Here is a 26470-nt window from a genome sequence, read left to right as displayed (position 1 = left end):
GTTGGTAGACAGCTGCCCTGGATACAGAATTGACCTGTGCCTCCATGGACAGCTGTGAGTCCAAAATGACTCCCAGGCTGTGCACCTGGTCCTTCAGGGGCACAGTTACCCTATTCAGGACCAGGGAGTCCTCCACACCATCCCGCCCCCTGTCCCCCCAAAACAGTACTTCTGTCTTGTCAGGATTCAATTTCAATCCATTAGCCGCCATCCATCCTCCAACCGCCTCCAGGCACTCACACAGGACCTTCACCGCCTTCACTGGTTCTGATTTGAAAGAGAGGAAGAGCTGCGTATCATCTGCATATTGATGGACACCCAGCCCAAACCCCCTGATGATCTCTCCCAGCGGCTTCATATAGATGTTAAAAAGCATGGGGGAGAGGACGGAACCCTGAGGCACCCCACAAGTGAGGGCCCAGGGGTCTGAACACTCATCCCCCACCACCACTTTCTGAACACGGCCCAGGAGGAAGGAGTGAAACCACTGTATAACAGTGCCCCCAGCTCCCAACCCCTCTAGACGGTCCAGAAGGATGTTATGGTCGATTGTATCAAAGGCCGCTGAGAGATCCAGCAGAACTAGGAAACAACTCTTACCTTTGTCCCTAGCTCACCGGAGATCATCAACCAGTGCGACCAAGGCAGTTTCAGTCCCATGATGAGTCCTGAATCCCGATTGGAAGGGATCCAAATGGTCCGCATCCTCCAGGCGTGCCTGGAGTTGTTCAGCAACTAACTAGCTTGCTATCTCTCTCCTCTCTTGGGCTCAGGTACTGCTTGCTGGGTTTCCCTAATGGGCTTCTGGTTGGCCACTGGGAGAACAGGATGTTGGCCTGGGTGGGCCACTGGCTTGATCCAGAAGACTCTTCTTATCTCTTACGCTGAGAAACCACTAGTGTGAAGTCCTTCTGTTTGCAAAAGAGACTCTGTTTTGGCTTCCAGCCGCAGACACTTGTCCAAAGAGCAGAGGATTTGTAAGAGATTAGTGCAACCCCTGCAGAGGTGAGATTGTGACTGGCAAGCAGGGTCAAGCGGTCACTGGGAGGAAACCCCAGATGTGCCCCAGCTGACTTTGGCCTGACCTTTTGTTAAAGTCTGTCCGGGCTGCTCAAGAAAAGTTCCCTGCTCCTGGGCAAAGGCTCCGAAAAACAGCATCAGAAGGGAGGTTCTTTGTGTGGCCTTAAGGACCCTTTGGGGAGGGATTTGTGCCCACCAAAGACGCAGAGGGAAGGCAGGCGGGCGCGGGGGAAAGTGGAAATGGTTTTCTTCCAGAAGGTCTTGCAACATGAAAGTCGCAATGTTCTACTCACCAAAAGTTTTTATCTGGGTATGTTTTAGATTTTGGGCCTCCCTCCCTTCCAGCTGCTTTGGTGAAATTGGGGGAGGGGGGTTGATTCCTCTAGCAAACAAACATACTAAAGGGTTTAGGACACCTGAGACCTTTGAAGGCATTTGTCTTCGGGGTGGGAAGGATGTGCTCAAGCTACGTCCACCCTGCTCTTGCTCTCTCTGTTGGTCTACACCTAAGGCCCATGAGCCGGAAGTGGCCCACAGAGGTTGTTTGACGGACCCCCGAGCTGCCCCTGAAGCGAGTCACCTGATCGCGCACTGCGCTAAACTGGCGCAGTGCAGGGACTCACTCCCATGGCGCCGGAAATCACATCTGCACACGTGCAGACCCTGGAATTCGCATCTGCACAGACGAAGATGCCGGAAATCATGGGCACATACTCAATCTGGCCCACAGAGGGATCTCCATGGGACCGATCTGGCCCAGGCAAGATAAACCTTGCTGACCCCAGGACTATATCTTGGAGACAATCTGCTTTCTACTCTGGCCTGGAAGGCTGCTGCTGTTTGTTTGTTTGTTTGTTTGTTTGCTTGCTTGCTTATTGCATTGATACCCCACCTTTTTAATCCAAAGAGCTCCACTTCTGCATTTGCGGAACACCATTGTTTGGTGTGGCAGCACCACACTTTGGAACTCCCTGCCTTTTAAGATCAAGCAGGTGCCTTCCTTGCACTCTTTTGGGTACCTGCCAAATTCTTCTTTAGACAAGTTTGTCCAGATGTTTAAAATCTCATGAGTTTTAATCTGCTTTTACTCTACCATTATTTTAACTTTTCAGAAGTCTTAAATTGTTGTTAATTTTCCTTACTGATCGATTTATGTTTTTGTCAACCACTTTGAGGTTTATTCCTACAATTATATATATATATATATATATATATATATATATATATATAGTGGCCTACATGGTTCTCCCCCTCTTCGTTTCTTCTCTGCAGCAACAAGCCTGTAAGGTAGATTGGGCTGAGAGGCAGTGACCAGCCCCCAATGTCACACCCAGTGGCCTTCATGGGACCAAGTAGGGATTCAAACCCTGATCTCTTCCAGGTCCTAGTCCGACACGCTAACCACTACACAACCACTGCCTCTCCAGTGGCTTCAAGTGGGTGCTAAGCCCTAATCCAGCCGCCCTTCCTACTCTCCGTGTGGCCCCTTGATTTCAGGAGGGTGAAAAGTGCACAGCAATGTGCTGGATCGTGGCCCTCTGACGCAGGCTGCCTGCCTGCTTGTGGAATAATCGTCAAAGGAGAAAATCTCCCATAACTGTGATAAAGGAAGGAATCATCCTTTTATTTTCAGTGGAAATGAAAACATGATTTCTATCTCCGCGATAGAGTCGTTTATTCACTGGCAACTTCCCATCGCCATTTGTTTATTGCCAACCGAAATGCATGTTTTATACAGACCGATGTTTTTAATCTTTGAGCAGCAGTGCACTTTCCAGGGAACACCCCCCCCCCCCCCGGTTGAACTCATTTTACCTTGGGAATACAAATCGCTTGTGTCAGACCAAGATGCAGAGGGACGGGGGAAGAAAGACGCTCCATCTTTGACAGCGTGAAAGGGGAGAGTTGGGCGAGGATGACAAAGGCCTGATGGAGGCAAGAGGGGCCCTGGCAGATGCGGGGGCAGAAGACGCTCCCTTTCTGCATCTTAGTGGCAGCGCCCCCTGTGGCAGCCCCCAAGCTCTGCGCCCAAAGTGAGGGAACCGGTCGCACTCTCCTAAATCTGCCCCTGCCATCCCTGGCTCCTGTGGCAGGGAGTTGAACAGTCTAAGCATGCGCCGCAAGAAGAACTCCTTTCTTTTATCTGTCATGAATCTTCCAACCTCCAGCTTCCCTGGATGTCCAGGAGTCCTGGGGTTAAGAGAGAGGGAGGAAAAGTTTTCTCTCTTCCCTTTCTTCCAGGTTGCACATCATTGTATAAACTGCTACCATAGAGGGACGCGGGTGGCGCTGTGGGTTAAACCACAGAGCCTAGGACTTGCTGATCAGAAGGTCAGCGGTTCGAATCCCCGCCACGGGGTGAGCTCCCTTTGCTCAGTCCCTGCTCCTGCCCACCTAGCAGTTCGAAAGCACGTCAAAGTGCAAGTAGATAAATAGGTACCGCTCCGGCGGGAAGGTAAACGGTGTTTCCGTGCGCTGCTCTGGTTCGCCAGAAGCGGCTTAGTCCTGCTGGCCACATGACCCAGAAGCTGTACGCCGGCTCCCTCGGCCAATAAAGCGAGATGAGTGCCGCAACCCCAGAGTCGGCCACGACTTGACCTAATGGTCAGGGGTCCCTTTACCTTAAAAAAAGGGGGAAAAATAAACTGCTACCATATCAGTTCTTCCTCGTCTTTCTCCTAAGTGTTGCAGTTTCTGCGCTAACGTTGGCCAGGATCCCCAGCGCTGCCTGACCTCTGCACTTATTATCCCATCAAGCTACTTTTTTTGCAAGAAGAAGGTAAACATTTGTGTTGGCCGAGATGATTCTGGTGCAGCAGAGCGAAGAGCTCTTGAGAGGGTCCAGCCTGATCTTCTGGGCTTCCCATTTCCCTCCCGCTGCCCAGCAATGGCATTAAACAGGATGAGATCTTTGGTGACTGTTCCATTCCCCTCTTCTCATTCTGCTGTTATTTTTAATGAGTCATTAGCACATTGTGTTGGCAAGGACTAAAGCTCCTTTGACATTCCTTTGGAAGCGGAGATAGTGAGCCTGGCAATTGGGGCTGCGAGCAGAGAGAGATTATTGGCCTTGCCATCCCATTGATGGAGACTTCTGCTCAACAAAGGCACTTGAGGGAGCCACAATGCGAAAATTGGGTTTGTGTGGGAATCTTGTTTTCTTTCTCCCTATAGAGGAAGCAATGCTACCAGCACTTCCCCACCTCCTCAAATTGTTTGGGAGTTTTAAACACACCCCCCCCCCCAGCTTGCTAAAGCATGGAGTGAGCTGTGATCCCTGCCTCGCAGGGGGGGGGTGGACTAGATGACTCTTGGGGACCCATTGAACTCTGCAATTCTGTGGTTTTATAAAGGGTCCTCTCTTGCTGGTGGCTTTTTTCTCCTGCAATGTGTCATTGATGCAACAATAGCACCTTCGTGATGGATTTCTGCTAGACCATCCGCCCATCATTTTGCTTCATTATTTGTTCTGTGATTCTTCCCCTGACATACCTGCATTATTGACAGGGGCACTCAGCAAAAGCTGCACACACAAAAAGTAATAAGTTGGAGCACTGCAGGACTGGATGGGCCTCCTTTGGCCTGATCCAGCAGGGTCTTCGGACGTTCTTATCTTGAGCCTTTTTGTCCTGCCCCGTCCTGAAGATGACCAGTGGTGGGACCTGAAAGCTGCCAGAAGACACTGGCAAAACCAACCCTCTTCCCATGAGGATTGATGCTGCGAAGTTCTGCATCTGGCTGTCGCATCCTGTCACTCCCCCCAAAGAACTGGGAGGAACCAGAAGAAGGAAAGAAACTACCCCCAATATTTGCAGCGCTAAGTATGTGGGGTTTGGCTCTAGCAGGAGGGAGAGATATCAGCCTTAACAGCTGCCATCCATGCAGTTTCCGGAATGGCGAGGTGTTCCTTGAAATTGCTCTGTGCTTGTTACTGCCTGAGATCTGGAGTGAAGGTAATTGGGCACTCAGACTTCTCAAGGACCCCCCCTCCAATTCCAAGGGATTATTGGGGAGAGTGATCTGATGGGGAGACTCAGGAAGGGGGGGGGGGAGGCTGGCTGCCTGGCTGCAAAAGGCCTTCCCGGCGGCACTCTGAAGATACTTTCTTCCCCTGCAGTGTTCCATATAGACATAATTGCTGCAGATCTGAAATGAATACGTTCGCTTCCACGTGGGAGAATCACTGTTTGTCATCATCAAAGCAATTCGGTTGCTGGAGGAAATCGCACGTAAAAGCCGCATGGATTTTATAGGGAGTGTTTGAGTGGGGAGGGGGGTTTTCTCTGGGGGAGTGGAGTGTGTGCATCTGCAGTGGGCTCTTTGTGAAAGAAAGGCCACTAGTCAGTCTTTGCTCCCCGCCCTGCCCTACACATTTGCCCCAAGTGGAACATTTTGCCCCCCAGCTCCCCAGGAAGGAACAGAAGCTGAAAGTCCTTCATCACAGAGTTCAGCTATGGAACTCCCTCCCACAGGAGGCAGTGATGACCACCAGTTGAGATGGCTTTAAAAGAGGATTGAACGAATTCATGGAGGAGGAGAGGCTATCAAGGGCTGCTAGGCATGATGTCTATGCTCTGCCTCCACAGCTGGAAGCAGCAATGCTTCTGGAGATCCCAGGAGGGGAGAGCACTCTTGGGTTCAAATCCTGCTTGCAGGTTTCTCACAGGCATCTGGCTGGCCACTATGAGATCAGGAAGATGAACCAGGTGGACCACTGGTCTGATCCAGCTCCAGGACTCCATGTCCTCATTTATATGGGAGAAGGTAGAGCACAAGATCCTTCTCTACTTCCTTCTTGACCTTGGTGAGTGTGGAGTATGTGGAGTGCGGGGGGGGGGGGGGCTCAGGGACCCCACCATGACCTGCAACATCCCAGATTGCAACGGGCCCAATTAAACATTTCAGCCAGGCCTCTTCATCTCCCTTCTTCTTCTTTTGCATGCTCACACCTGGTCCCAAGTCTTATGAGGAACAGTTGACTTGGGGATGTTTAGCCTGGAGAAGAGAAGAGTGAGAACGGTTGTGTTAGCCATCTTCAAACGTCGGAAGGGCTGTCACATGGAAGAAGGAGCAAGCTTGATTCCTGCTACTCCTCCAGACAGGAGGACCCAAAGCAATGGATTCCAATGACAAGAAAGGAGATTCAGACTAAACATTAGGAAGAACTTTCTGAGGGTGAGAGCTGTTCTACAGTGGAACAGGCTCCATCGGAAGGTGGTGCACTCTCCTTCCTTGGAGGTTTTTAAGCAGAGGCTGGATGGCCATCTGTCATAGATTCTCTCACTGTGATTCCTGCACCACAGGGGGTTGGACCAGATGACCCCAAGCGGACCCTTTGAACTCTACAATTCTATGAGGCTACAATGGAGCCATATCCAGGACATGGCCTGAGGGCACACGGAGGCCCTTGCCTTGCTAAAGCTAAGCATGTCTGGGGCGGGGCAAGGCTTGGACAGGTGGCCTCCTCGGATCCACGTGAGCTCCACCTTCTGTGACATCAGAAAGGTGAAACCTGGTGAATTGGCACAGCCAAGGGGAGATGCTTCCCATGTCCTTAAACTGCAGCTGTGACATCTGTGAAGCCTTCAGGTGTCAGGCTCCTAACTTCTGCCTGTGGCCACCTCTCCTTGCAAGACGCTTTGGAGAACGAGGAAGTGAGCCCTGGTGGGAAGAAGGTTGGCTTAGCTGCCTACTCTGGTGCAAGAGCGAGCGAGAGAACGAGCAGGCAAGAGCCATCCACCTTCCTTCCCTCCTGCTCTTGAAGCGATTCCCTGTGAATAATTCAGCATGCTCCAGTTTGTTATCAAAGAGCATAAACAAAGATATATTTAGGCAAAGTGCTATTTACGCTGGTGATTAAGCTTTACGAGGGATGCGTAAAAGGCCCCATAAAGTACCCCGAATCTGCCGTTTGCAGGCGGCGGGGAGGCAAGAAGTGGCCTGGGGGACACTTTGGGCAGGTGACATTCCGAGCCGAGGAGGAAGAGAGCAAGTCAATTTACTTCTCTACAGGTGGAGTCTATAAATATCAATGCCTAACTGTCTCTTCCCGGGTTGTGCCAAGAAATCTGCCAGACCAGGAACAAAATGTGGAAGGGGAAAGGGAGGATTTGATGCAAAATTCTTAAAATGCTCCTCCAACAATGCCGTGTCAGGGATTCTTCAGCTGAGATTCGGGGTCCCTTACACCTCCAGAGCTCTGCGATTCTCTGATTCCCACCTGCACAGCTGTGTTTCCCAAGAGATGTCCCTCTTTCCGGTCATCTGCAGGGCCCGTCTTGGGGAGTTTGCGTCCCGCCTTGCTGTCTCTTGGGTCACAAACAACAGCTTGATTAAAGGCAGCTGCTTTGTAACCAAATATATTCAAATGGGTCCTTCTTTCATGCAGCCGCCTCTATTATTATTAGGGAGCCTTTTCAGCTCTCCTTTTTAATCTTGTTTTCGCAGCTGTATCACCTGGCAAGAGGGAAATCACAGCTCTTTCCCAGCCACCCCTCGGCTCCGCACTGACACCCCCAAGGGGACAAATTCAGCCAAATTGCCCTGGCTTCAGCCACAGACATCCTTTCCCCGATTCAAGGAGAGGCAAAATTGTTTCCCGAGATTACAGGGAGACAACGTGGCGTCTGCATGCCATGGAAATAAACCCACCAGGAGGCATTTCACATAAAAGAAGGGGTAGTCCCCCGTGACCTTTGCCAGGTGCACCAATATTATGCTACCCTCTCACCAGCACGTTCCTTTTAAACATCTCCTGAATTTATATAAGGGCAGAGAATGAGAGGTGCCAAGAGGGAAATGACCCCTCCTGATCCCTTTCTGGTTTAAGAAATTCTGTGCTTAAAGAGGGGGTTGCGGGTCTGCAGGACCAGCTTCAGGAATCTGCATCAGAAATGGTCCACAGGACACACAGCCAAGGTGCCTGTCTGCAGAGATAATCAAAGGAACATGAAACGGAAGAGGTGGAAGGGACCCCGAGGGTCATCTAGTCCAACCCCCTGCAATTCAGGAATCTCAGACAGGTGGCCATCCACACTCTGCTTATAAACCTCCAAAGAAGGAGAGTCCATGAACTCCTGAGGGAGTCTGTTTAGCTGTCAAATGACCCTTACTGCCAGAAAGTAAGACCTGGTGCTTAGTATAGACATTTTATTATTATTATTATTATTATTGATAATACAGTGGTACCTCAAGTTACAAACACCTCAGGTTACAAACGCTTCAGCTTACAAACTCTGCTGACCTGGAAGAGTTACCTCAAGTTGAGAACTTTGCCCCAGGATGAGAACGGAAATCGTGTGCCGGCGGTGCAGCAGCAGCAAGAGGCCCCATTAGTGAAAGCACGCCTCTAGTTAAGAACAGTTTGAGGTTAAGAACGGACCTCCGGAACGAATTAAGTTCGTAACTAGAGGTACCACTGTAATAATAAGCTGGAATCTCTTTCCTCACAACTTGAGGCCATAGGCTTGGGTTCTCCCCTCCAGAGCAGGAGAAAACCAGCTTGTTCCATTTCCCCTGAAACAGCCCTTTTTTCTATTTAAAGATCTCTCTCCTCTCAGTCTCCTCTTTTCCAACTCCCTCAACTGTTCCTCATCAGGCTTGGCCCCCTTATCATCTTGGTCACGCTCCTCTGCACACTTTGCAGCCAGTCAACATCCTCCTTAAGCTGTGGTGCTTAGAGCTGCACAGTAGATGTTGAATTATGTAGCTCAACAGCTACTAGCAGCAATAGCTGTGTTCTGTCTCCACCATCAGAGTCATCAGAGTCATCAGAGTGCCTCCATGGACAGCTATGAGTCCAAAATGACTCCCAGGCTGCACACCTGGTCCTTCAGGGGCACAGTTACCAGGAAAATGTGGTGGTGGAGGCACCTACCACTGTGCATCCAATGGGAGTGTCTTTGGTTCAGGCTTAAGAGAAGGGCCATGACCCATTGGAAGAGCATTTCCTGCACTTGTAGAAGGTCCTTGGTTCATTCCTAGCAGAATCTCTAGGCAGGGCTGAGAAAGGACCCTTCCTGAAACCCCAGAGGGGTGCTGTCGGTCAGTGTGGATGATACTGAGCTTGATGGACCAAGTTCCTGAACTGGTAGAAAGGAGCTTCATCTGTTCCTGTTCACCACAGCCTCTTTCACACAGTTGAAGCTCCAGCTCCACCACAAGAGCTCTTCATGATCTCTGCTGCCCCCTCGAAGGCCTTCTTACTGTCTCCATCGGCTGGAGCAGGCATGGCTCCAGCAGGGGCATCTTGGATGCATCCAGCAACAAGAGGAGCAAAACCCCAACCAGGTGGAGCCACGGCCTCAACCGGAACTGATCCCGTATTCAGCGCAGAGTCCAAGTCCGAGCCAAAGAGAGACACTTTATCTGTGAGAAGCTTTGCAAATTGGTCACAGCGGGCCAATTTATATATGTATTATATCTGCAACCAGACACCTCGCCATATAAGTTCCCCCTTTTGTGTTTTTATTGATTTTTGATTTTTAAAAGTAGAAGGTAAGCAACATCCTCGCTCTTGCTCCTTGATGGCTCCAGAGGCTCACTACCTCCCCCCCCCCACCGCCACCACAGCAAAAAGGCACATATATTTTGAAACTTGAATACTGGACTGACTGTTCGTACGTTTGTGAAGGCAGAATTTATGTTGCTGTATAAATTTCAAAGCTATCCACAAATCCTTCCTCTATTTCTACTTATTATGGGCAGACAGAGATGTCTCCCCAGGTAGGATCGCTCCAGAAAAGCCATGAATTGGGGCAGTGGGGGGAGGCAGCAGTTTGCACTGGCATGTCTAGTCCAAGCAACCGACTTCGCTGCAGAGAGGGCTGGGAGAGTAAAAGACAGAGGAGTGAAGGTGCAACCCTGCACTTGAGATTCAGCCTCCCAGAAATATGATGTGCTGTGAGCCCTGATCTGCTCCTGGAATGCAGATGGAAGATGGGAGTCCAGCTGAGAGACCAGCATCATGGTGGAAAATGGGGTGGTTTTGTGCCTGAGATGTGACTACCAAAGAGAGAATGGTGCCATATGCCAGCCGTTTAATATTATAATTAATTATTAAATTTGTATACTGCCCTATACCCGCAGGTCTCAGGGCAGTTACAGCATAAAATCACAATATAAAAACACAGAATACATGATAAAAACAAAAACAACCCAATAATCCCAGCACATTTTAGAAGTGCATTGGACGTCCATCAGCCAAAGGCCTGGTTAAAGAGGAAAGCTTTTGCCTGGTGCCTAAAGGTGTATAATGAAGGTGCCAGGTGAACCTCCCTGGGGAAACCATTCACGAACCTGGTGCTCCCCACCCCATGTGGTTGGACTACAACTCCCATCAGGTCGAGCCGGCACACTCTCACATGGAAGGCGGACCAAGCTGGTTGGACCCAAACCAATGGATTCCAACGACACAAGTGGAGATTCCAACTAAACATTAGGATGAACCTTTTGATTCAGCAATGGAACGGACTCCCTTGGGAGGTGGTGGACTCTCTTTCCTTGGAGGTTTTTAAGCAGAGGTTGATTGGCCATCTGCCATGGATGCTTCAGTCGAGATTCCTGCATTGCAGGGGGTTGGATTAGATGACCCTCGAGTCCCTTCCAACTCTACAATTCTATGATTCTGTCTCTAGGGAATGAGAGGAGGCTGCAGAGGGGGATTTGGGAAGATGGTGGACTCTCCTTTCTTGGAGATGGGCACCTGTCAGGGATTATTGTGACATCTGCATTGTGGAGGGTTGTACTAGATTACCTTTGGGGGTACTTTTCTGTGGGATGTGCAACACAAGAGTACAACATTCCTAGAGTGAACATGTTTACACATGGGGAGGAATGTTTGTCCAGCCAGCAGGTCAACTTCCTGTTTCCTTCTGGGCTGGGACAGACTTCCTCTGCATGTGACTAGAGGTGGGTGTGGCCTCACCTGTGCAGGTAATGACAAAAGCACAGGGCAGGGCAGCCATCTCTCTCTCTTTGACTACATGCATCAAAGAAGCAACATCTGCTTAGCCAAAGCAAAGGGACTGTCTCCTTATGAGATAGTTTCCAGGTGTATGTTACTTTTCTAAGCTAAGTCTGCCTTTTGGGATCCGATTGTGAACAGAATGTGAGTGAGTAAACTTTTTTATACCTTTATAGAAGACTGTGTCGTGTCTTATCTTTTATGAGGGAATAAGCGGTAAACACCAGAACAGTTATTATAGAGGCTTTAGCGAGCCTGAGCAAACGCATCCGCTGTGAGTTTAAAAAGGGGAATGTTACTCTGCTAAATTGCGAACTTGTTAACACAAGTTGGAAAAGGATATAATCAAACCATACATCCTCTCCTGCATCCCTGAACATCCCCCCACCTTCCAACTCTGTGACTCTCTGGTTCTCCCCCTGCTTTGGTCTCCACTCTGCCCTTTGAACTTGCAGCGGGACAAAAGGCTGAGCCCCCATCGCCATCCCTGTTGCAGCGCGGGGGCCTGTCTCCCAATGCCAGGCACCCGCTCGACGCCTCTTTCCATTTCCGCTCTCCCCTTTATCCGGGTGACAGCAGGATGAGCAAGTCCTCCTTTCGTGCGCTGATGTGACAATGGAAATGGGGAGAGTTACATCGCCTCCATGTTCTTCGCAGACTGGCGCCTGTTTGCTATAACAATTACCGAGCCGGATTCTTTCTCGGGAGTCTGTTAGCCACGGCTGGCCGGCATCAGGGAAGGTTATTACAAAGAGAAGAGTGAGTTGTCTCTTTCGCAGAGCAGGCAGTTTAATGGCAGGCTCACCTTTAATCGACCAGAGGACCGCCTGACTCTCCCCCCTCCCGGCCACGCTGATAGCCCGTCCTGCTGTGGCCAATTTTCGGCTTTTGCAGCACAGTTGCCATATCAACAGCCTGAGTCGCAGAACTTCTGCCAAAAAGCTCTTTCCCTGAACTTGCAGGAGAGGGCGCAGGCACCGCTCTCGCCACCCTCGCTGATATACAGGGGCCTGGATTTAAATAAAACCACATATACTCTTCCCCAGTCTAAAAAGACAAAGCCCAACCTTAGCGATGAAACTCTTCTTCTCAGCATTCTGTTTTCTCTTGCAGTGAGGAGGAAGCAAGCCCTTCTTTGTGCAGCACAGAGTTAAACTGAGGAACTCCCTCCCACAGGAGGCCAGGATGCTCATCAACCTAGATGGCTTTCAAAGAGGATTAGGCAAATTCTTGGAGGAAGAGAAGGCTCTCGTGGCCACTAGGCATCCTGGCTCTGCTCTGCCTCCACAGTCGGAAGAAGCAACGCTCCCAGATAGCAATTGCTGAAAACCACAGGAGGAGACCAAGAATTCTTATGCTCCTGTTCTGCTCGCTGGTTTCCCAGGTGCATCTGGTTGACCTCTGGGAGAACAGGAAGCTGGACCTGATGCATTGGCGTGATCTAGCACAGGGGTCGGCAAACTAAGGTCCATGGGCCGGATCAGGCCCAATTGGCCTCTGGATCCAGCCCACGGACGGTCCTGGAATCTCTGCTTGGATCGGTGTGATCGTTCGGGCTGTGCCATATTTTTTGCAATTTTGGGGGGGGCACTATTTTTTTGCCATTCCTCCCTCCCTCCCTCCCTCCCTCCCTCCCTCCCTCACACAGACCATGGTGGTGCCTCCTCCCTCCCTTCTCCTGGCTTCTCCCCACCCTATGGAGGAATGGTGATGGTCTTTGATTGGTGCCAGCCAATCTGAAGCCTCGCCTCCCAGAACATAGCTGTCAATGTTACCCCTTTTTAAGGGAAATTCCCTTATTCTGAATAGGATTCCTTGCAAGAAAAGGGAAAAGTTGACAGCTATGGCCCAGGCTCACCACCCACCAGCTGGCCTCTCCGTCCATGGCTGCGCTGTGGGCATCATGACAGGCATGTCACAGGGCTTTGGCTGGAGCTTGGTGCACCTGCTGGCCCCTTGCCTGGCGCCCGGGAATGCTGGCCCGGAAAGGAGAGGCGCCACCAGAGCCGCTGGCACCCAGCCACAGGCAGAGCAGCCGAGGAGGTAGGAAAGCAGGGGGAGGGAAGGGGCTAGGGAAGAGGTGGGGAGAGAGAAGCCCCCCTCTGCCATGTGCATGTGTGCGCATGCAGTCCAGCCATGCACAAGGTCTGAGGGATGGTGAACCGGCCTCCTTCTAAAAATGTTTGCTGGCCCCTGATCTTGCAGGCTATTTTTATGTTATGACTTTCCATGTAAAATATTTTTTAAAAGAAGCAAAACTGACTGGAAGGCTCAGGGAACAAGAAGACAAAAACTTCAAGAAAGATTGAGGGGGAATTACAATTTATTTAGGAGACCACTGTAAGCAGATGATAACATTAGCAGGATTCTCACAATACTTGTAATGTAACCAATATCATGGACTTTATGGAGAGAGATAAAATACGGATGATTAAATAATATGCACTTGAAAATGTTGACAATAGGACCCATGGAAGAGATGGTGAGAAGACTGGAGATTCAGAGAAATCTCTAAGTATGGATATGTATTTGGTATTGTTATAATTCTACGCTTGTAAAATTAAATAAAAATTGTTTCAAAGAAGGAGGAGGAGGAGGAGGAGGAGGAGGAGGAGAAGAAGAAGAAGAAGAAGAAGAAGAAGAAGAAGGAGAAGGAGAAGGAGAAGGAGAAGGAGAAGGAGAAGGAGGAGGAGGAGGAGGAGGAGGAGGAGGAGGAGGAGGAGGAGGAGGAGGAGAAGGAGAAGGAGAAGATAATGATGACAGGGGAAAGTGTTCTGGATCTGTGTTATAACCAACCTCATGTATCTAACTAATACTTGAAGGGGTCAATACCATGGAGTAAGGTATTCTGCATGACTTAGTCGAGGCCATAACTCTTTACCTTGGGAGCAAATGGGTAATCAAGCCTTTTGTTCAGCCCCAGTCTACCTGAGAAGCTCATTGTATGAAGAGGCTAAGCTGTTTACAGGTGGTACATGACACCAGTCAAGCTTGCAAAAATCTATCATTTGCCCGATAATAAATGTTGGAAATGTAAAGAAACTGAAGGTACATTCTTTCACCTTTGGTGGACGTGCCCAAGGATCAAGGCTTTCTGGGAGATGATTTATAATGAAATGAAAAAGATATTTAAATATACCTTTCTGAAGAAACCAGAGGCCTTTCTCCTGGGCATGGTTGGCCAATTGGTGTTAAAGAAGGATAGAACTTTCTTTATGTATGCTACAACAGCAGCAAGAATACTTATTGCAAAGTATTGGAAGACACAAGATTTACCCACTCTGGAAGAATGGCAGATGAAGGTGATGGACTATATGGAACTGGCGGAAATGACTGGCAGAATCCGAGACCAGGGAGAAGAGTCGGTGGAAGAAGATTGGAAGAAATTTAAAAACTATTTACAGAAACACTGTAAAATTAAAGAATGTTAGAATGATGTTGGATTGAGGTTAAGTGGTTTTTAGCAGCAATGTTATAAAGGAATATGTAAAAATGGATTGTTAACAGGTGATAATTTAAAGCTATAATATATTAAGATAAAAGATTAAGATAAAATCAAAGAGGGAAAGGAATTGCTGAATTAACTAATTGAACTGGAATACAAAAAAGGGAGGTGTGAGGAGGTCAGGGAAACAAGCAAATGAAAGATAAGATATGGAAAGACTGACTTGTTTTTAACTGTTTTTACCTTGTATTTTTATTTTCGTTTTTTTATTTTCTTTTACTCTTTTCTCTTATTTTTGTAATATGCTGAAACTTTAATAAATATCTTATATATATATATATATATATAAAAGAGGCTAGGCTGGTTGCTCCAAATTAATCACATGGCTCTAACAAACCTCTTGAGTTCCTATACCAATAATTTAGGAACTGTAACTGAAGTAAGTTTTACTACCTGTGCAACTTTTTCTGAATGCTGTATGGAAAAGCACATGAATCTGACCTTTGGTGAGTTTGTAAGTAAACCAATTTTTAAATTGCCAAACATGTGATCTCTATCTATACTAAGGGAAGGAGGGAAGCTTTGCAATAAGCTTAGAAGGGATATTTTAAAGGTCTAACAGCCCATACGTATTTCCACACTTTGCTTCGTATTTTGTGATTTTAAATATCTGCAGGGGTTTCCTTCTTGGTAGTGGCGCCCACCCTGTGGAGCACCCTCCCATCAGATGTCAAAGAGATAAACAACTACCTGACATTTAGAAGACATCTGAAGGCAGCCCTGTTTAGGGAAGTTTTTAATGTGTGACATTTTAATGTATTTTTAATCTTTATTAGAAGCCACCCAGAGTGGCTGGGGAAACCCAGCCAGGTGGACGGGGTACAAATAATATATTGTTGTTGTTGTTGTTGTTGTTGTTGTTGTTGTTGTTAAAAGACCTTCTTCCCTTGATGGATCTGGATGCTCTGAGTCCAAGCGCTGTCCCAGAATGACAAGGCTGCAGCCCCCAGGACCTCTTGATGGGCAAGTGACTCCTGAACTTCCATTTCATAGAATCATAGCATTGTAGAGTTGGAAGGGACTCTGAGAGTCATCTAGTCCAACCCCCTACAATGCAGGAATCTCAACTAGATCAGACTTGACCAATGGCCATCCAGCCTCTGCTTGGAAACCTCCAAGGAAGGAGAGTCCACCACCTCTTGTGCAAGTCTGTTCCACTGCCAAACAGCTTTTGCTGTCAAAAAGTTCTTCTAGATGTTTAGATGAGTTGGGTGTTGTTGTTGTTGTTTTTTTGGGGGGTGTTTATGGCGGTCTGGCAAGCTGTCTCGAGAAAAGCAGCAATCAAGGCCTTTGAGGGCCCCCAGCCCACTAGGGGCCCAATCCAGAAAGCCATTAGCAAGCTCCTCAGGCAACTTCTCCTTTAACTTCCCTGGGAATGAGGGTGTTTAAAAATAGGGAGGAAATTTTGCACATAACTGGTGCTCTTGATCCCAAATTATCCATTGGAAGGCTTTGAAGTATCTCAGATTTGCTCTGCAACAAGCACTTAGCAACAGCGCCAATCTGGGACCTTTTAATTCAAAAGCTCTTTTCCACTCTTCAGAACCACCTGAGCCCAAAATCCCAGAGAGGAGCAGCTGGAGAAAAGGGGGGCAAAGGGAAGGGGGGACGTTTGGGGCATGAGGCTCTTTCCATCCTCTGGGTCAATGAGAGGCCAGCCCGTTAAAGCAATGGTTTTCCCAGTAGTGATGTATGGAAGTGAGAGCTGGACCACAAAGAAAGCTGATCACCGAAGAATGGATGCTTTTGAATTCTGGTGCTGGAGGAGACTCTTGAGAGGCCCATGGACTGCAAGAAGATCAAACCTCTCCATTCTTAAGGAAATCAGCCCTGAGTGCCCACTGGAAGGACAGATCCTGAAGCTGAGACTCCAATACTTTGGCCACCTCATGAGAAGACTCCCTGGAAAAGACCCTGATGTTGGGAAAGATGGAGGGCACAAGGAGAAGGGGACAACGGAGGACGAGATGGTGGGACAGTGTTCTCAAAGCTACCAGCATGAGTTTGACCAAACTGCTGGAGGCAGTGGAAGACAGGAGTGCCTGGTGTGCTCTGGTCCAGGGGGTCACAAAGAGTCGGACACGACTAAACAACAATAACAACAAATATGGTATTGGGCATCTGCTGGTTGGAGGAATCTCAACAGCAAGAATTGGACACCAGGCCCAGGACTTGAACCTGGTCTTCCACGGGCATCAGATTTCTTGCAGAAAACAATGGAAATGGTGGACATGGAGTTGTCTTGAGGGCTGGGGAAGGATGGCGGGATTTAAGGTCTCTAAAGAGAAAACCAGGAGATTCTCATAGGGTAGCTTTTTTTAAAATACATACATACATACATACCATAATCTGATTCCTGGTTGTTTAGCACAATAAAGCTCCAGAACCTCTTTCGATTCACAGTAAGTTTTTCCTGCATCTCATAGTTAAACTGCGGAACTCCCTCCCACAGGAGGCAGGCGAAGCCACTAACTTGGATGGTTTCAAAAGACAAATTCACAGAGGAGGAAAAGGCTATTGATGGCTAACAGAGTAGACCCATTGAAATCAACGAACCCAACTTAATCATGTTTGATCATTTCAGTGGGTCTGCTCTGAGTAACACTCAGTTGGCTGCCACCCTATACATTGAAAGCACTCTTAGACCGCTTGGAAAGTCGTGGCTTTTCCCCAAAGGATGCTGGGAACTGCAGCCTGTTGAGCATGCTGGGAATTGTAGCTCTGAGAGGAGCTCCCTATCCACTGGGTGCATGCAGAGTGCCTTCCTTTCAACTAGGCAGTAGCCACAAGCTGCCTTGGTAACTTTGGGTGAGGAGGCAGCAAGACTGAACCCCAACAACCCCCACTGTCTGCATGAAGCCCCAGGAGCAGCCCTGCCACCAGTCCTGGAGCAGGAGAAGATCTTTGGAGTCCCTTGCCTGGGCCAATGGGCCTCTCGAACCACAGCACATGGAACGCCCCACAGGCCACATGGGCTTCTGGCTGGCAGCTGGCTGGCCTGAGACCTGAGACCCATTTGCCTGGGAAGATCAGGGAGCACCTTGGACCTTCTGAAGGCATAGCAGGTGTCCTACCACTGAGCTTTAGCCTAGCACACTGGGTTACTTAGAGAAAGAGGGGGGATAACTCTCAGCTGAGCAGTGATGAATAACTCTGTACCTTTCTCTGTTGCAGATCCGGCAAACACAGAATCTCCTATTATGGCAAGGATTTCCCAAACTGGCAAGACTCCTGTTCTGACGCACCTAAGAAAATGCAAGCTGGACTTACTTACGCCCATCAGATGCCCAAGTAGCTGCTAAGTTATGAGATTTCACATCCCCACAGGGATGTGTTTTGCTTAGGGGTATTTAATGAAACAGTGGGAGGGATTTGGCGGGGGGGGGGGGAGAGAGAGCAGAACAGCTGTTTCAAAGGGGAATTGAAATATATTCGGAGTCGAGAATGGATTTCATGCTCTTTATTCAGCTCATAGTGGTGAGGAGGAATGGAAGTTCCCCCGAAATGTCTGCTTTATATACATTATTTACACACTGGGCCCCACATGATTGGCTAATTCCGGGATTCTCCTGTAGGCCAATCAGGTTGCGGATTCACTTCCACCTGGAGCTGGATTGGGTGGCTCCTGTGGACCAATCAGACTGCTGCATTCTGGAGCCTATTGTTCTAGGACCAATCAGGCTGCTGCATTTTGGAACCTATTCAACTCAGTACATGACAGGAGTCAAAAGCAGCCTCCCCACCTGCAGGAACGCCTGTCAGGAGCGCTGTGTTGCTATTTTTAAAACATAGCACAGCATTTCCATCCATGAACCAGAGGAAGCTGGCTCATGCCTAGCCAGACCATTGGTCCAGCTGGCTTGGCATTGTCTCTTCTGAATGGCAGCAGAGTTGTGGTGCCCAGAAATGGAAGCAGGAACTCCAGTGGTGGTTTTGATTGGGTCTCTAGACCTCTGTTGGTGCAGCCTAGAAGAGCATTTGCTTTTTTGCTGCTGCATCACACTGTGGACTCATAGAATCATAGAATCGTGGAGTTGGAAGGGACCCCACGGCTCATCTAGTCCAACCGTCTGCAATGCAGGAATCTCAGCTCAAGCATCCATGTGAAGCTTGTGGTCTACTAAGACCCCAAGATGCTTTTCTCATCTGGAGACACAGAAGTCAAGGCCCAGTTCAGAGGCACCTTCTACCTTCCAGCAACCAGGGCTGAGCTTTAGGTTGGAGGAGGGGGGAGGGGGGAGTACAGGAGGCAGTGGAATCTCTGCTGCCAAGATGAGAGGTCCCCATTTTCTTGTGGGGCCAACAAACAATGGGGGGGACAGTATGGGAGAGAGGTTGGCCTCTAAAGCTGAAGGTGTCTCTTCCTTCTTCTCAAAAATGGTCAGTGGGAGCAGGAAGAGCCACTTGACGGTGGAATGGACTCCCTTGGAAGGAGGTTGACTCTCCTTCATTGGAGGTTTTTGAACAGAGTTTGCTTTATCATCTGTCAAGGATTCTTGACTCATCTTTGGCGATCGCTCACAGCCAAGTTAGATTGTCTTCCATAAACACAGTTTTAAAAGTGAGTCCATAAGTGACTGTGGAGGCCAATTCTGGATCCACACCTCCTTCCACTGTAGGGACATACTTTTCTGGGCATGAATTGATCATGGTGTGGATTTGCCAAGCGTGCCTTCTTCTTAGCACATTTCTCCCTTGCGTCCTGAGTTTGAGTGTCTTCAAAGCCCATGACACCTTTGGTAAAGGCTGTTCTCCAACTGGAGCGCTTGCAGGCCAGTGTTTCCTAGTTGTCGGTATTTATACTACTTTTTTAAGATTTGCCTTGAGACAGTCTTTAAACCTCTTTTGTTGACCACCAGCATTACGCTTTCCATTTTAAGTTCGGAATAGAGTGGTTGCTTTGGAAGATGATAATCAGGCATCCGCACAACATGACCAGTCCAACGAAGTTGATCTTGAAGAATCATTGCTTCACATTGCAGGGGGTTGGGCTTGAAGACCCTTAGGTGCATTCCGACTCCACACCTCTCCCCCCCTCTTTTTTCTCACCACAGTTCTCTGATTCTGCAACACTGTGGGACTCTTGCCCTTCTGGCCAAGGATGCGCCACTGCCACCTTCAAACTCAGATGACCCTGTTGCAGAAGACCTAGTGAAACCAGAGGCTCCCCCCCCCACACACACACCAGTGCAGTAGGAGGCTGGCTGTGACTCCTGCACTATGGGGGGTTGGACTATCTCAGCCTTCAGGTCCCATCTATAATTCCATGAGTCTCTGGTCCTGAAAATGCCACTCTTCAATTCTGCTGCAGAGCATCCCTCACCAGCCCGTTCCACTGTATGCAATTTCTATGCATAGAATCTTTTCCCCAGAATAATCTTCAAGGTTAATAATATTTTCCCGAATGTTGCTGAACTCCTTGCATCCTCGGTGCTCCGACGGCCACCTGGCTGCCCTTTGGAAAGCCAAGCTCGGCACCCAATCTCATTTCTTTCACAAGGGAGGTTTGCAAAGCCCAAAGAGAAGCAATAAGAGCTGATGGTCCTCCAGGCCACCGACTGACAGCCCCAGAATGCTAAAACCCAGCCAGGCTGCTCCCGTCTCGCTAATGCAGTTTTGCATTATTGTCTCAGCCTTCCCAGCTCCAAACAGGTGGTGGATGACGGAGGAGCTGAACAAATCGACTTCCAGGGGGAAGCAAGTTAAATTCTTAGCTTGATTCTTTCCTCCTCCTCCTTTTTTTTCAACCCCCCCAACCCCCCCCCCAAATCATGTTTTCTTGAAAGCTGCAAAATTCCAGGCACTAATCTCTCTGTAATCCATCATAATTCTGTTTGCTGTGCATCTCATTTCCAGAATTTATTGTGTTTCCAGAATGGAGCCCCGTCACCTCCTTCTGCCTGCCTTGTTCTCAGGGGCCACCGCAAGATGGGGGTTAATCTCTCAACAAGAAGATTTGTGCTCCCTACTGCAGCCTCGTCCTTGCACACACACACACACACGCGCGTGCACACACACACACACACACCACCCCAATCTCCAAGCAGTGAGAGATTCCTGGGGATCCTGGCACTTACCCAGGGGTTAGTTTCCCTTGAGCAAGGGACAGCAGAGACAGTGGTGTCTTTTACATGGTGCATTTGCACAACCTGAGCCTATGGTGGAGGCGTTCACAGCATCAACACCCAGGGCCAGATTTAGGCTTGATGCGGCCCTCAGGTACTGAAGGTAATGGGGCCCTTTCTATGCCCAGCTGTCCTTTGTCAACAACAAATTATCAATGTTTTTTGTGTTTAATATATGCTATATGGTAATTTATGGACCTAATAGGTATCTCAAGCCATTTGCGCTTGTTGCCATGCAACCAGTCCATGCAGAATGTAAAGGTAAAGGGGCCCCTGACCGTCAGGTCCAGTCGTGACCGACTCTGGGGTTGCGGCGCTCATCTCGCTTTATTGGCCGAGGGAGCCGGCATACAGCTTCCGCGTCATGTGGCCAGTATGACTAAGCCTCTTCTGGCATACCACAGCAGCACACGGAAATGCCGTTTACTGTTTACCCCCGCCGGAGTGGTACCTATTTATCTACTTGCACTTTGACGTGCTTTCAAACTGCTAGGTTGGCAGGAGCAGGGACCGAGCAACGGGAGCTCACCCCGTCGCGGGGATTCGAACCGCCAACCTTCTGATCGGCAAGTCCTAGGCTCTGTGGTTTAACCCACAGTGCCACCCGGTCCTGCTCTCTTCTGCCTTGGTCTGACCACACCCGGAATACTGCATGCAATTCTGGGCACCACAATTTAAGAAGGATGTTGACAAGGCTGGAAGGTGTGCCGAGAAAAGTGACCAATATGATCAAGGGTCTGGAAACCAAGCCTGATGAGCAATGGCTGAGAGACTTGAGGAGGTTTAGCTGGAAAAAAAAGAGACTGAAAGGAGAGATGATGGCTTCTTTCAATACAGGTGCCTCTCAACATTTGGGGGCTGGTTACATTCCAGGGACAGCATGTGAAGCCCCCAAAAAATTCTTAAGGAAATCAGCCCTGAGTGCTCACTGGAAGGACAGATCCTGAAGCTGAGGCTCCAAGACTTTGGCCACCTCATGAGAAGAGAAGACTCCCTGGAAAAGACCCTGATGTTGGGAAAGATGGAGGGCGCAAGGAGAAGGGGACGGCAGAGGACGAGATGGCGGGACAGTGTTCTTGGAGCTACGAACATGAGTTTGACCAAACTGTGGGAGGCAGTGGAAGACAGGAGTGCCTGGCGTGCTCTGGTCCAGGGGGTCACGAAGTGTTGGACACGACTAATCGACGAAACAACAACAAACATTGGGTTCTATGGTGAGCAATTGCCAAAATCTTTTTTTGCCAGATGCTTGCCCCCTTTCTACCCCCTTCTTATTTTATTTTATTTTTACTTTTTTGCCAAGCATGTGAAGCTGAATGTGCACATGGATTTTCTGGTGATAAGAGCCATTTGAGAGTGGACAGGAAGACCTCCAAAGCAGAGGTTGGATGGCCATCTGTCTGGGATTCTTCAGTTGCGGTTCCTGCGTTGTGGACTAGCTGGCCCTCGGATATCTCTTCAAACTCTACAGTTCTATGGTTCACTCTGATAGAAGTCCCTTGGCTTTCTGCCTGTCCATGAACCCCCTCCAAAATTCCTCTTTAGGCAACCCTTGACATCGTCACTCCTGGTTTCATGGTCCAAGCAGATGGCAGGTGCTCCAAGGATCGCTCCCAGAGCATCCCCTCAGCCGTGATGGCAGAGCTGGTCTGTTGCTCCTGCTGCCCATATGGTGGAAGAATGGCGTCTTCTTGAGCATAGAAACTTCCAGGTCCGTTCCGCTCTCAGAGCTGCCTTGGCACTGCCAGCAGATTTGCATTCCTTTTCTGCTTCCAAGGCTGTTTGGAGCGCCGCTCAGATCAAATGCCTTCTGATCACACAGAGGCTGGCATCAAACAAACAAACATCTGTGAGGAACAAGGAGCAACAAATTATTGGCATGTGTTCTGGCCTTGTCAGGGCCTGGCCCTGCGGGCTTTTGAAAGGAACGCTGGTTAATGGAAAGAGGGTGGGCCTGTGCAACGTTGCCCACTATGCGCCCTTGAAGAACTCACCCCGTCTTCCATAATTCCCTGACTTGCAACCAAGAGCCATTTCCATGCTTAAGACAATCCAGAGATGCTGCACGTTGTAGAATCGTGGAGTTGGAAGGGACCTCAAGAATCCCTGACATTATGGGATGTAATCCATTGGAGCAGTCAAATACAACATCCCTTGTTTCCCTAGAGTGGACACAGGCAGGGGGATGTTACTCCAGCCAGTATAACTTCCTGTTCCACTGGTCTGGAGCATCCTCCCCATGCATGTGACCAGGCAGGTGGACATGACCCTGGCTGACTCCAGAAAAGAGCCGAGTCACGCAGCCATCTTCCCTTGATGCCATGCTGCACTCCTGCAGCCATATTTGTTCTCTTGATGCTGTTCTCCTAATGTATTTTGCTGTCTGCTGGCTCTCGGCCAGCAGCACACGGGCTCAGTCCCCATATGGTATAAACTCACACTTTGTTATGTAATTACAAGCTAAAGCCTGCCTTCAGGGATCATACCGTGAACTGAATGTGAGTAAACTTCTTGTTTACTATTAAGGAAAGACTCTTGTTTCTTTCTTCTTTTAAGAGGGATAAAAGGGGACACCAGGAATAATCCACCTGGGCAAGCCAGATTGGATTGCTTAACTAAAGAGATTCAAACAAATCTGCAAACAAGCTTCCTGCTGTACTGAGGGGAAACGGCTCTGCTACATGCCTCAATAGCGTGAGTGAAGGAAAGATAATATTTAATCAACATATCCTCTCCTACTATCCTTAACATTCCCACAGACAGGTGGCCACTCAATCTCTGATTAAAAGCCTCCAGTGAAGGAGAACCCACCACCTTCAGCTATTTGAGGGTGGCGCTGTAGGTTAAACCACAGAGCCTAGGACTTGCCGATCAGAAGGTCGGCGGTTCGAATCCCCATGACGGGGTGAGCTCCCATTGCTCAGTCCCTGCTCCTGCCAACCTAGCAGTTTGAAAGCACCCCCAAAAGTGCAAGTAGATAAATAGGTACCACTCCGGCAGGAAGGTAAACGGCGTTTCTGTTCGCTGCTCTGGTTCGCCAGAAGCGGCTTAGTCATGCTGGCCACATGACCCGGAAGCTGTACGCCGGCTCCCTCGGCCAATAAAGCGAGATGAGCGCCGCAACCCCAGAGTCGGCCACGACTGGACCTAATGGTCAGGGGTCCCTTTACCTATTATGTCTCCTCTTCTTTTCTAGGCAAAACATAGCCAGAACTGGACACAGTATTCCAGGTGTGGTCTGACCAAGTCTACTACATTCCAAGGGAGTCCCTTCCATTGTCAAACAGCTCTTACCTAATGTTAAGGCAGAATCTTATTTCTTATTTGAATTAGTTGGACACAGTATTCCAGGTGCGGTCTGACTAAGGCAGAATAGAGCAGCACTATGGCTTCCCTTGATCTGGACACTAGACTTCTGTTTTTTGCAGCCTAGAATAGCATTCGCCTTTTTTTGCTTCTGCATCACACTGTTGACTCGTGTTAAGCTTGTGGTCCACTAAGACCCCTAAATCCTTTTCACATGTACTGCTAGGAAGCCAGGTGTCCCCATCCTATATTTGTGCATCTGGTTCTTCCTGCCTAAGAGCAGAACCTGACATTTGTCCCCATTGAAATTCATTTTGTTAGCCTGGGCCCAGTTCTGTTGATGCAGTCTGGAATTGCATTACCTTATACACACACACACACACACACACACACACACACACACACACATATTCTCTGGGCATCTGGCTGTGGAGAGTACAGAATGGCCCAATATATATTTAGAAAGACGTACCTGGCAGCTGCTGGGTCCAGGTGTTGCCTGGCATAATAATCAGGGTGAGCCAGGGAGGGAGGGAGGGGGGAAACTTCCCTTCCGGTGGAGAATCACATTCTGCTGCCATTAAGGAAGCATCAGTGCATCAGGCATCTGTGATTCGGAGGGTGGGAAACGTCACTGTTCCTTGGACGGGGGGCATTGTGAGAGGCACAAATTCCACAAAGGAGTGAGGATGATGAAAGCATGCTCAGCAGCTTCCAGGAAGAGCTCAGCCCTGCTACTACACACCTCAATAGGTTGCCAGGAAGTCAGTAGGCGAGGGGGTGGCATCAGGGGCGGGGGTGAGGGAGCAAGAGGGGACCAAACAGCTGTGTTTGGGGGCAGTGAGAGAGCTGGGGCAGCGAGAGGGAAGCCTCTCTTCCAGAAGGCCCAAGCATTCAAACCCAGGGAAACGGAGTTGCTGCTCAGGTAACAAATTATAAAGGAAATGCTGCATCATCTTGGTCACCTTCCAATTCACAGAATTGTAGAGTTGGAAGGGACCCACAAGGGTCATCCAGTCCAACCCCCTGCAATGTGGGAATCACATCAAAGAATCTCTGACAGATGGCCGTCCAACCTCTGCTTAAAAACCTCCAATGAAGGAGAGCGCACCACTTTCCATCAGAAAGTTCTTCCTGATGTTTAATCAAATTCAGAAGCCATTCAACCTGGGAAGACCCCTTTAAACAGGCAGGCAAGGGAATGGGGACCAGTTACTGCTTTGTCATGATCCAAGCTTCATCCAAGATGATGGGCGACCAAGAAGATGAAGGATCTAGGAAGCAAGCGTTGTGAGGAACAGTTGAGGGAGTTGGGTGTCTTTAGCCTGGAGAAGAGGAAACAGGGGACATGAGAGCCACCTTCAAATATCATGTAGGCTGGAGGGAGCGAGCTTGTTTTCTCCTGCTCTGGAGGGGAGGACCTAAATCAATGGGTTCAAATGACAAGAAATGAGATTTTGTGTACTGCAGGGAGATGGATTCAGCGACGCTCAGGGTCCCTTCCAAGGCTACATTTCTATGATTAACTGTTGAGAGACCATGTTTCTGAGTGTTTGTCTGCCCCAGACATGCAATCAAACATTTCCCAGAGGAAGTCTGAAGCCTTCTCCCTTATCTGCAATTTTTCCAAGTGCTGGTTTTGAACTTCAAGCTTCTTCAAGGTGAGGTACCTTTTCCATAGAGTCATTGGAAGGGACCCCTAAGGTCCTCTAGTCCAGCCCCCTGAAATGCAGGAATCAGCTCAAGCATCCCTGACAGATGTCCATCCAACCTCTGCTTAAAAACCTCCAAAGATGGTTGGTGGCAGAAACCTTCCCCAGAGGGTCACCACCAGCAGTCTACTTTAATACCAGTCCAGTGCTGGCTGAAAACTTTTCCATTCTCCCAGACCTTTTAAACCTGGCTGTGGCTTTCAATCCGCTTGGAGTTCTTGAGTGATTTCCTCTTAATATTTGCTCCTTAGCTGGAGGTGATGGTGATCATGGCAACATGCTGAAGAAACAGCAAGATATACAGCCAAGATCACATATCTGATAACAATCTGACCCAACGCAATAAGATATAATAAAAAAACCTTCAAAATAAAAAACACACCATAGCAAATAAAGTAATATCCAATCATATATTTAGAATATAATGTGACACAGTGAAATTAACTCTAAAAATATCAGCAATTCAAGCAGAAAATCACTCTCAGCAATTACAATAAATACTTACTTGATATAGTCAATAAACGTAACAGTGAAGTCACCATACATAAAACACCACAATACTTTAAAAAGTATATAAAAAGATCAAACTGAGCTGCAAAGTCAAATAACTTTTTGCTTCTTAAATCACACTTTAGGGTACTGCTGTGAACTTTGCGTCATCAATAAATATCACACAATACAATATGAAACTGGAAACTTTTTCAAGTAGAAAACCCCCTGCTAGCATTGAAAGCTGCCAAGAAAGAAACATTTTAAACTTAGGCTGGGAATTAGTGGTGTTGTTGTTTATTAATTTCCTGGCTTGCTTTTTATGGCCAAAGGCGACTCAAAGCAACTT

Source organism: Podarcis pityusensis (assembly GCF_964106645.2).
Source record: "Podarcis pityusensis genome assembly, chromosome: 1".
In the NCBI taxonomy this organism is placed as follows: Eukaryota; Metazoa; Chordata; class Lepidosauria; order Squamata; family Lacertidae; genus Podarcis; species Podarcis pityusensis.
The sequence above is the reverse complement of the archived record's forward strand: the minus strand, read 5'-3'. Positions refer to the sequence as shown.